Source organism: Bos taurus, chromosome 26, assembly GCF_002263795.3.
Source record: "Bos taurus isolate L1 Dominette 01449 registration number 42190680 breed Hereford chromosome 26, ARS-UCD2.0, whole genome shotgun sequence".
In the NCBI taxonomy this organism is placed as follows: Eukaryota; Metazoa; Chordata; class Mammalia; order Artiodactyla; family Bovidae; genus Bos; species Bos taurus.
The window spans coordinates 14,757,210-14,769,409 of record NC_037353.1 but is presented as its reverse complement, the minus strand read 5'-3'; the positions used below and the strand labels follow the sequence as shown (position 1 = coordinate 14,769,409).

Below are 12,200 nucleotides of genomic sequence, written 5' to 3'. Positions count from 1 at the left end.
ATAAAACAAAAAGAAACAGATGAGAATTTTAATGCTATATTTTATTTAACTGAATATATCCAATATTATCATTTCTATATGTAATCTATATTTTAAAAATCATTGAGACATTTCACATACGTATTTCCTTATTAAGTCTTTGAAATCCAGTGTGTATTTCACACCAACAGCACATCTCTGTCCAGACTAGCCACATTTTAAGTGTTTCCTCACCACATGTGGCTGGTGGCCACCAGAGTGGTGGAGAGTGACCACTGGTCTCAAAACCTCAGTCGGGTCTCTCTGGATCTTCTACCTTTTACCTCCCATCCAATCTGTTTTGCCAGATCTTCCTTTCCTTTCTTTCTGCTGTGCCTTGTGCTTCTTACTTCTGGTCACACCTACCAGCCTGGTTCAGGCCTTGTTACTTGATGCCTCCTCTATTTTAACATGGCAGTAAAGCCTGGCAGGCTGGCCTGAGAGCTCTCATTTGTTTCAAACAAAGTTGTTGCTTTCCTGAATGTTACATACTTGGGGGAGAGAGAGAAACAGGAAACAAACAAAAAAAAAGACAAATATATGCTGCTGCTGCTGCAAAGTCGCTTCAGTCCTGTCCAACTCTGTGCAACCCCATAGACGGCAGCCCACCAAGCTCCCCCGTCCCTGGGATTCTCCAGGCAAGAACACTGGAGTGGGTTGCCATTCCCTTCTCCAATGCATGAAAGTGAAAAGTGAAAGTGAAGTCGCTCAGTCATGTCTGACTCTTAGCGACCCCACGGACTGCAGCCTACCAGGCTCCTCCATCCATGGGATTTTCCAGGCATGAGTACTGGAGTGGGATGCCATTGCCTTCTCCGGACAAATATATGAAGAAATATATAATAGATCAGGTCCTCTGAAGTGCTGTAATCTATGGAGAAAACTGTCGTAGCCCAAGAATAAAACTAGAGTGAAAGGATAGTTTATTGAGAGTGGGGGAAAGTTTTATATGAGGTGGTAATAAGGTGACACTTGAGCAGACACCTAAATAAAGTGAAAGAATGAGCCGTGCAGCTTTCTGGGGGAAAGAATATTCTTGGCAGAGAGAAGAACACGTGCAAAGGCCCTGAGGCAGAAGTGTCCTTGGGGGTACTGGAGCAAGATCAGGAGGTCAGAGGGCTGGGACGGGGAAGGAGATGAGATCGGCAAAGCCACAACATACCTGGCTTTGTTGAGCCATGGTGCAAGCTTTGGATTTCATTGCTAGCAGGATGGAAATCCACTAAAGAGTACTGAGTATGATCTACCTTTCATTTTTAAAATATTGCTTAAGCTTTCTGTGGGGAGGTTGGATGTAGCAATCAGTTAGGAAGCAGGGAAAACAATACTGGGAGAACACTATATAGTTATTTTATACCTGATGAAGACACAGGGGCCTCTTGGATGACAGCAGGGCAATGTTTTAGGTTTGTTTATCCAAAATATTTGTGTATTTTGGCCTTGTGTTTTCAGCTAGGCTTTTCTACTAAAGATCTGGCTTTGGGACTGTGTTCACTGCTCTTATGGGAACGTCTTCTTCACCTGGAAGCACTGGGTGGGGGCAAAGGAATTTTCTACAGGTGTAAGGCATGTCCTGCCTGTGGACTTCCCTGTTGCCTTGGAGACCAACTATGTAAACAGAGCTCTCTTGCAGAGTCTGCAGCCCCCGGGCATGTAAGCAAACTGCACTGGGCTGCCTGGGTTTGCCTGAGCTCGGAGCCCACACCCACAGGAACTGGACTGGGCAGTCTGAGCACTCACAGCACTGGCGCATCAGCAGTGTTCCTCCCCAGGTGTAGGGAGCTGGTGGGGCTGTTCTGTGCAGACTCTGTTTTTCCTCATTTTACAGTCATCCAACCAGCCTTGTGAACTGAAAGAAAGTGAGGGAAGAGCCAGAGGAACACTTGGTCACATGATGAACATGAACTGGTATATTTAGCTGAAATGTCAGAGTGGAAGGCTTTTCCCAGCAGCTGAAGAATGAGAGTTCCCTTTGCAGACAGGCAATGTGGCTGTCCCTTAATGAACCCTTCAAACACTTTATCCCACCAGTTCCACACACACACACACACGCAGATTTTTTCTCAGAGAGTTTAGTCATCTGCTCAGGGTCACACAGCAGGTATATGTCAGGTGTATTCTTAACTTTTATAGTCAGACCTGTACTCTTGATTTTTCCATTATACTGAGAACCTCTGACCACCTAGAGGAACCAAAATGTAGGTGGAATGATTATCTTTTACCTTTTCATGGCTGTACTGTGAGGCTTGCAAAATCTCAGTTCCTTGACCAGGGACTGAATCTGAGCCACTGGAGTGAATGCACTGAATCCTGACCACTAGGGAACTCCCTAGCTTAAATTTTTCTAATCTTGCCCAAAAAAAGAAACTCCCACTCATTATCAGAATATTGGTACCTCCTTCCTAGGTAAGAGTTTAAGCAGTCATTTCATGCTACTGAATAATCACTTAAGCTCATTCCCTACGAGATGAGTTCAGAGAAGGTATCTCATCTCATGTGATCTTCACAATGACCTTGAGAAGTGGAGATGAGACCTGAGGCTCAGAAGGGTTGAGGCTGAGACCCTGATCCCTTGACATCCGGACCCTGCTGGCACTCCACTTGAGTTTCTAAAGAAAAATCGTCTTCGGGAGCCTGGAAATGTAGGAATGAAAGATTTTTACAAGTTTTCAAATGTGTGCTGCTCATGCCAAGATGATGTAGCAGGGACCAGGTTTGCCCTCTCTGCTGACACAATCAAAAAAGTAGGTGAAATACATGCCACAATGGCTTCAGATATTGGGCACTGGCAGCACAGGACAGTGATCCCCAGGAGGGGAGTGAATGAGTTGAGTTCCCCGAGCAACCCGGCTTCTGGCCTGGAGAGTATTTCCAGGCTGCAGTGCTAAATGGGCAGATCCTAGTTGTCTTCCAAATTGTGGAGGTACAGGTGGGAGTCTAGAGTCATACACACAGCCATGTAACACTCACACACCCCCCACACCATTCTTAAGGTTTGCAAAGGGTTCTTCTTGACTCTTCAGGTGAGTACTAGTCAATGAGGCAACTACCCGAGGGCTGAGAACAGTTAATATTCCCACCATCCGGAGTGGGAAAACCTCCTAATTCATGAGCAGTAGGTAGTAGTCTGGGAGGAAATGGCAGCCCACTCCAGTGTTTTTGCCTGGGAAATCCCATGGACAGAGGAGCCTGGCGGGCTACAGTCCTTAGGGTCTCAAAGAGTCAGACATGACTTAGCAACTAAACCACAACAAGGTACTCAGAAGGATTTTACCTCAGTAATGTGAAGAAAAAAAAAACAGAAAAATCATTATTAAACACACACATTATTAGGGTATTATGAGTAGGCATAGACAGTGAAACAGGTATTATCATATTCTACAGGTTTGGGAAGGTAGCTTGAGCATGTAAAGTAGAGAAGTGGAAGATATATTAAAAAAAAAAAAATCCAAATTGAATGGGTAGAGATGCAAATTACAATGTCTGAGATAAAATGACCATAATTAAGAGTTTGCATTTCTAGTACTCTTTTTCTTCCCCCTCCATATGTGTGTACTTGTATATTTGAAACCGTCACATATATCCCCACACAAATGCAGAGTGAAGTTGGAGACATCATCTGAGAGTAAATCATCTGTTTTACTTATGTGTAAGAAGGAGATAACAACTTCACAATATATCTAAGAGGAAATTTACCCAAGTTCTTGCATAAGAAGTGATGGAGACAAGTGGTCAGCTGTGTGATCATGAGATTAGTTTGGTGTTGGCTCTGCTACCTACTGGTTGGGTGGCCTTTGGCAAGAGTCTTTATAGTGGTCGCTGGATTACTTCCTCAATAAAGGGCAAATTTTAATATAACTAAGAAAAACATAAATTTCATGATGAACAATATAATGTCTAATATCTATTGTGGGCTTACCCTGGACCAGGAATTGTGTTAAAACTGCTCCACACATATTTGGTTTAAATCTTTATAATGACTTTCAGTCAGACAGGCTTATTGACATCTTCAAGTTGAGGAAAATATGGCTCAGAGAGGTTCACCAAGTTTCTTGAAGTCACCCAGCTCTTTAATTGGAACCACGTGGATTTAACCTGATAAATCCAGAATTTAACCTCAGACTTTCCAAGGTTTATTTATTTCCTGTGTATGTGTGTTTGGGTGAGGGCCAGGGTGCCAGGGTGTAAAAGTGAGTGACTATCATAAATAACACAGACTCACAGGGTGGTACTTAGGGCTATAGCATTAGAAAAAGGCCAAGCCTGGGCTATGGAATGTACTGACTCCCTAGGCAAGGGTATTTTTGTGTGTGTTTTCTGTTGTTTTTTCTTAGAGAAAACAGAAGAATTGCAGTTTGGAATGAAATTAATTTGATGGGACAGTGTGGTATTGCTTATGAGAAATTCTTATTTTCTGATGTACAAAAGACCTTGTGTTCAAGCTTTCAGTACTTTTATTTCCCCTAATAGTGAGCCTAGTTTCTGCTGTTGCTGCATATAAACCTGGCAGGGGGATTTATTGAGGCTGTCCCCGTGACCTTTCCGTTTCCCCACTGTGGTTGTTGAGAAGGGTTCAGGTAGCTTCTAGAGTAGCTTCTGAGGCTCTGTAAAAATCTAAACTGGAGGCAGATGTTACTTGAAACAGAATTCCCAATTCTGATTTTAAACTGTGTTTTCAGTGAAGCGGCAGAGCTATGCAAAGATCAAAGCTGGTTTGGGCTGGCCGGCTCTGGGTACCGGAAAGGCTGAACCCGCTGTTTGGGGAGACCAATTGAGTAGCTGCCGCAGCCCTACTGGCATCCGTTACCATCTTGCAAGTAAATAAAGGTGGATCACAGCCCTGGAGAAAAACACCCAGAGAGACTGAAAGAGAAAGGCATTTCATAATGCCAAGAGCTGTAATTATCTCTTAATTGCACTTGGAGGACTATCTTTTAGGAGATGAAGCTTTATAACCTATAAATCATTTGCAAGATCATTGGACTGTCTTCAGTGATGTATCAGTTTATTAATTCAACAAATGTTTGGTAATGCCTGCTGTGTCAGATACTGCTCTAGGTACTGGGGTTCTACATGCCTTTCATGGGGCTCACATCTGAGTGGAAGGAACAGACAATAAAAAATAAATTCACATAGTGTTTATCAGATGGTTGTAAGTATGATGAAGAAGAATGAAGTAGGGGAAACAGGGAGAAAAGATAGGGTAAAGTGTGTTTGTGTGTGTGTGTATGTGCTGGTTTAGAAAGGCTTTTTATATAAGGATTGTTCTGGGGTCTGTTTTATAATGAAACGTCTTATGAGACCTATGGCTTTAAAAATTCATTCTGATTCCACTATTTGGATTTAATGAGAATTCAGCTACAGTTGAAATTTACTTCCTGTCTAACCCTGAAAATAAAAATTGTTTTCCATGCAGATTCACAGTATATATAGCATTGAGCGTGGGGAGGGAGCTATTTGATGTATATAAGAGAAAGGGTTAGTTTTAAGAGCTCTGCACAGTGATTGTATAGAAATGACTATGGGCAGTTACAAATGATTTTTATCTGTTCATTCATGTCTTCATGCCCGCCTGTCCACACTCCACATAGATAAACCCACCTCCCTGTGCTTTATGCTGTGCATGAGTTCAGACAAGCGTTCCCTGTAAGCACTGACTTGGAGTCGTGTGATTTTTAAGATCCCTTTTTCTAGAATAGTGTCTGAAATAATAATGAATAGCAATGTTAACCACTTATTAGATCATCCCTTTAATCACTAATAACAGCACTGTTAGGTAGGAGCTGCCATCACCCCCACTTTGCAGATGAAAGAACTGAGGCTCAGAAAAGTTACACAATCTGTAGTACAAGGATGAGTCTGAATCAGTCTTAATAACTATGTTATGTTGCCCCCCTTTATAAGGTCCAAGTGCTTGATTGATGAATGAATGAATGGATGGATAGATGAATGAATGAAAACTCAACCTTGATTCTAATGGATGAGGGCATTAGAGACAGAGCCTGGGAGTTCTGCTGAACTCCAGAACAGGCACGCATAGAGTCAGAACTTTGAGGACTGAATGAATAGCAGAATTGGTCAGGAGCAAATAGCAAAATAGCCAGTTACATCATTTATTCAAGAAGTAACTCTTGGACATCTTCTACACGCCAGGAATTAGGCTAGTTAACCCTCCCCTGGCCTCATAGCCTCTCTGCCCTGGAGGGCTTTGGTGAGGAGAGTTGGGTTTCTACTCAGCTCCTTCCCCTGTTAAAGTGGCACCGTCTGTAGCAAGGGCTATGATGCAGAGGGGCTGTCCCTGAATCCTGCAAATCTTACTGCAGCCTCCAGGCTAGGTCAGTGATTCCAGAATCTGGACATGGAGTTTGTTACACCCCAACTCAGAGGGCTTGTGCATGGCTAGGTTTGGGAACCACTGCATGGACTAGGAGGTTCTAGGTTTTCTGAAACCCCTGCCTCCTCGTGATGAGCAGGACAAAGGCCTCAAGGCCCTTAGACAGTCTCAGTGTGGAGTAAGGATGGGAAGCCATGGGAGGGTGCAGGTAACTAGGCCTGCTGAGTAGGTTTTGATGGAGTTCTGCTTCCTACTTTATTCTGTTAAATTATTGATTTCTATGTCCATTTCTCAAATGTGAACCTGTATGGTCACACTGGATGTACTTTAACAAAAACTGCACACGTCCCCCTTTCCCCAGATCTGGCTTTGCCCACTGCCTTCCCTGCCCCCCAGCCCTCCACCCACCCCTCCACCTATTCTAGACAATTGTTCCTCAAACTTCCTGGTTATAAGAATTAACTAAAGGAAAAGTGTGACTCAGGGTCCTGGGAATCTGTAACCGCCCTGCTGACTCTACTGCAGGGCAGCCACACTCTGAGGAACAGTTTTATGGGCTAATCCAGAGGGAAAGGGTAGGCTGGCTGGGGAACTCAGAGGGCTCCCCACAAGTAAAGGAGCTTGCCAGGGTTCCCTGTGATGGGATTGGCTGCCATGGCTGCCCATCTGGTAAAAAGCAAGGTGTGGGACTTGGCTGTCCCACCTTTTGGCTCAGGGACCAAGGGAAGAGCTTGACTAATACCGGCCAGGGCGGGGAGAAGTGTGTAGAAGGAAGCAGACCCAGCTGAGCATCCCCACTGGTCTTCCCACCCTGGCTCACATGACAAAGGCCAGCTGGCAGAGAGCCCAGTGCCTCAGAGGGTGGGCAGGTCACAGTCCTGCAGGAGACCAGAGGGCTGTTCAGAAAAGTGTTTGTCCCTGGCCGAGTTGGGGCTTGTCATTCCCCCTAGGAGGATGGAAAGTTGGAGTACTGCAGCCCCAGGGAGCAGAAACAGTGTGTGATTTACTTTCCAGCCTCCAACTTATTTTTCCTTTCCTTCATGAGGGAATTTCCAGTAAACCTTCCTATGCTGTGGCCTGGTGCACAGAACAGCTTGCTAGATGTGAGCTCCCCTGATTAAGAACTCGGCCAGCAAAGCCGTTACTCACGGCAGTGGCATGCGGCTGTTAACATTTGCGTTCAGGCCAGTGGGGAGAATGTTTTCCATTTCTCTATTAAACACACTAGACTCAGTTTCAACAAGAAAGAAAACAAAGTTCTTGACCAACACTTGCATGATTGAGTTGACTGGTTTAAACTCTTCATTTCCCCCAAACCTAACATCTAACTTTGAAGTAGTCGCTTCTATGGCTTAGAATGAGTTTGATGTCACATAGAGAACCAACAACAAACTATATGAGTGATCATGGGCTGGAAGGAATAGGAGCAGGACTGGTTCTTCATTTCAGAATTCATCTGCTGTCTATTAACTCCACGGGGAAAGGGGAGAGCCTTGAGATTCTTTCACTATAAAGTTTCTTTTTGAGATGTGGTCCATCTGTTTTAGTGTTGGGTGGAGTCAATGGGGGAGACTCGTATTGTTCTATGAAAACACAGGGCAAAGATTCCTCATTACTGTCACACCATAACATTTTAGCTTATTTATAGCATTACTAATATGAAAGAAAAAGGGCTTTTGTTTTAGTGTCACCGCCTTTAAAGGAAATTGGCTTGTGGTCCGACTGAACTGTTATTCCCTGTGTAGGAGGCCAAGTCATCATTTCCCAGTCTCTCACTGTATTTTGTATCCAGGCAACATCATAGAAAACAGGCCAGGCCAGCCTTGCCTTCAGAGTCCTATTAGAGTTCAGACTCACTATAGGGGATGTGTTCTTCAACTTACAGTGAAATCTCTTAGAAGTTGTAAACATTTATGTTTTTCTTCGGCTCACTGTACTGTGAAAACTATTTGGGGGATTAAACTCTTTCTAGGCTTTCATCTAAACATACACCATCTTTACTGCATAAAAAGAAATGTAAGATTTCTTTCACATCTCCTTCCCCCAGACCCCCAAACCTAAGAATTTTATAATGAAAAAGCAAATCTTAAGAAAGGAGACTAAAGGTTCCTGGAGGAAGGAATTGTGGTCAGACTTTGTGATTTGCTAAATTTTCGTTCCATTCCTGGTCTGTTATGTGTTCCACCCTTTACACCCTCTCATGGGGAAGGAAAAGGAGCAGATATTGGATGAGTCAGAATGGAGGCTGTAAAACCTTTCAGGGCCATAAAGGGCCAGCAGATGGCTTTGTGTTTTAGGCAAGCCTGCTCTCCCCAGTTAACCACAATCCCATCACTCCTTATTGTCTTACCTAACACTCACTGTATTCCACATTTCTATTATTGGCCTCACCTTTCCTCCTGACACCCTGTGGGAATCTACATTTGACTCCTAATGTTAAAGACCAATACCTTTGAAGGCAGAAAGCTTGCCTACTATTCTGGATTGTTCATCATGGAGATATTCTAGATACTTCCCACCCCCACCCCCCCCCCCCCAACCCGTACAAATCAACAAAGCCTTTAAGAGAAATATGTAACATGAGATAGTCTTCTGAATAGACATACACAAGAACATTGATGGGGCTTCCCTGGTGGCTCAGACAGTAAAGAATCTGCCTGCAATGTGGGAGATCTGGGTTGAGAAAATCCCCTGGAGGAGGCAACGGCAACACGCTCCAGTGTTCTTCCCTGGGAAATCCCATGGACAGAGGAGCCTGGTAGCTACAGTCCATGGAGTTGCTGAGAGTTGGACAGGACTGAGCAACTAACACTTTTCACTTTCACTTTAGGAGCATTGATGTGTAAGCCAGTAGCAGACTTCCAGAGCTAAAAAGTGTGTGAGGAATTATTTCAATCTACTCATTTGCAGATAATGAAGAGGGCTCAGATTTGGGTGACTTAGCCAAGATCTCAAAGGAAGCTGGGACACTGAGTTAGGTCTAGAACAAAATTTGTCCAATCCAATGATTCTCAACCTGTGATGTTTCACCAGGGGACAACTGGCAATGTTATAGACATGTTCTAGTAGGTAGAGGCCAGGGGTGCTGAACACCTGACAAGGTTCAGGACAGCTCCCCAAAACAAAGAATATCTAGTTCAAATTGTTAGTGGTATTCAGTTCAGTTCAGTCACTCAGTCATGTCCGACTTTGTGACCCCATGAACTGTAGCACGCTAGGCCTTCCTGTCCATTACCAACTCCTGGAGTTCACCCAAACCCATGTCCATTGAGTCGGTGATGCCATCCAACCATCTCATCCTCTGCCGTCCCCTTCTCCTCCTGCCCTCAATCTTTTCCAGTATCAGGGTCTTTTCAAATGAGTCAGCTCTTCACATCAGTTGGCCAAAGTACTGGAGTTTCAGCTTCAACATCAGTCCTTCTGATGAACACCCAGGACTAATCTGTTTGCAGTCCAAGGGTCTCTCAAGAGTCTTCTCCAACGCCACAGTTCAAAAGCATCAATTCTTCGGTGCTCAGCTTTCTTTATAGTCCAACTCTCATATCCATACATGCTGCTGCTGCTGCTGCTAAGTCGCTTCAGTTGTGTCTGACTCTGTGTGACCCCATAGACGGCAGCCCACCAGGCTCCCCCGTCCTTGGGATTCTCCAGGCAAGAACACTGGAGTGACCACTGGAAAAACCATAGCCTTGACTAGATGGACCTTTGTTGACCAAGTAATGTCTCTGCTTTTTAATATGCTGTCTAGGTTGGTCATAACTTTCCTTCCAAGGAGTAAGCATCTTTTAATTTCATGGCTGCAATCACCATCTGCAGTAATTTTGGAGCCCCCTAAAATAAAATTAGCCACTGTTTCCCCATCTATTTCCCATGAAGTGATGGGATCAGATGCCATGATCTTAGTTTTCTGAATGTTGAGCTTTAAGCCAACTTTTTCACTCTCCACTTTCACTTTCATCAAGAGGCTTTTGAGTTCCTCTTCACTTTCTGCCATAAGGGTGGTGTCATCTGCGTATCTGAGGTTATTGATATTTCTCCAGGCAGTCTTGACTCCAGCTTGTGCCTCTTCCAGTCCAGCGTTTCTCATGATGTACTCTGCATATAAGTTAAATAAGTAGGGTGACAATATACAGCCTTGACATACTCCTTTTCCTATTTGGAACCAGTCTGTTGTTCCATGTCCAGTTCTAACTGTTGCTTCCTGACCTGCACACAAGTTTCTCAAGAGGCAGGTCAGATGGTCTGGTATTCCCATCTCTTTCAGAATTTTCTACAGTTTATTGTGATCCACACAGTCAAAGGCTTTGGCATAGTCAATAAAGCAGAAATAGATGTTTTTCTGGAACTCTCTTGCTTTTTCGATGATCCAGCAGATGTTGGCAATTTGATCTCTGGTTCCTCTGCCTTTTCGAAAACCATCTTGAACATCTGGAAGTTCAGGGTTCACGTATTGCTGAAGCCTGGCTTGGAGAATTTTAAGCATCACTTTACTAGCGTGTGCTGCTGCTGCTGCTGCTAAGTCGCTTCAGTGTGTCTGACTCTGTGCAACCCTAGAGACGGCAGCCCACCAGGCTCCCCTGTCCCTGGGATTCTCCAGGCAAGAACACTGGAGTGGGTTGCATTTCCTTCTCCAATGCATGAAAGTGAAAAGTGAAAGCGAAGTCGCTCAGTTGTGTCCGACTCTTAGGGACTCCACAGACTGCAGCCTACCAGGCTCCTCCGTCCATGGAATTTTCCAGGCAAGAGTACTGGAGTGGGTTGCCGTTGCCTTGTCCATACTAGCATGTGAGATGAGTGCAATTGTGTGGTAGTTTGAGCATTCTTTGGCATTGCCTTTCTTTGGGATTGGAATGAAAACTGACATTTTCCAGTCCTGTGGCCACTGCTGAGTTTTCCAAATTTGCTGGCATATTGAGTGCAGCACTTTCACAGCATCATCTTTCAGGATTTGAAAGCTCAACTGGAATTCCATCACCTCCACTACCTTTGTTCATAGTGATGCTTTCTAAGGCCCACTTGACTTCACATTCCAGGATGTCTGGCTCTAGGTCAGTGATCACACCATCGTGATTATCTGGGTCGTGAAGATCTTTTTTGTACAGTTCTTCTGTGTGTTCTTGCCACCTCTTCTTAATATCTTCTGCTTCTGTTAGGTCCCTACCATTTCTGTCCTTTATTGAGCCCATCTTTGCATGAAATATTCTCTTGGTATCTCTAATTTTCTTGAAGAGATCTCTAGTCTTTCCCATTCTATTGTTTTCCTCTATTTCTTTGCATTGATCACTGAGGAAGACTTTTTTATATCTCCTTGCTATTCTTTGGAACTCTGCATTCAAATGGGTATATCTTTCCTTTTCTCCTTTGCTTTTCACTTCCCTTCTTTTCAGAGCTATTTGTAAGGCCTTCTTGGACAGCCATTTTGCTTTTTTGCATTTCTTTTTCTTGGGGATGGTCTTGATTCCTGTCTCCTGTACAATGTCACGAACCTCCATCCATAGTTCATCAGGCACTCTATCTATCAGATCTAGTCCCTTAAATCTATTTCTCACTTCTACTGTATAATCATAAGGGATTTGATTTAGGTCATACCTGAAACTCCAGTACTTTGGCCATGTCATGCGAAGAGTTGACTCACTGGAAAAGACTGATGCTGGGAGGGATTGGGGGCAGGAGGAGAAGGGGACGACAGAGGATGAGATGGCTGGATGGCATCACTGACTCGATGGATGTGAGTCTGAGTGAACTCCGGGAGTCGGTGATGGTCAGGGAGGCCTGGCGTGTTGCAGTTCATGGGGACTCGAAGAGTCGGACACGACTGAGTGACTGAACTGAACTGAACTGAATGGTC

At 44.2% G+C, this 12,200-nt stretch overlaps 1 protein-coding gene across 6 annotated transcripts in view; it reads left to right on the top strand.

Annotated features, from left to right (window-relative positions):
- Window positions 1-12,200, top strand: part of MYOF (myoferlin) — a 180,291-nt gene that overhangs the window by 33,987 nt on the left and 134,104 nt on the right.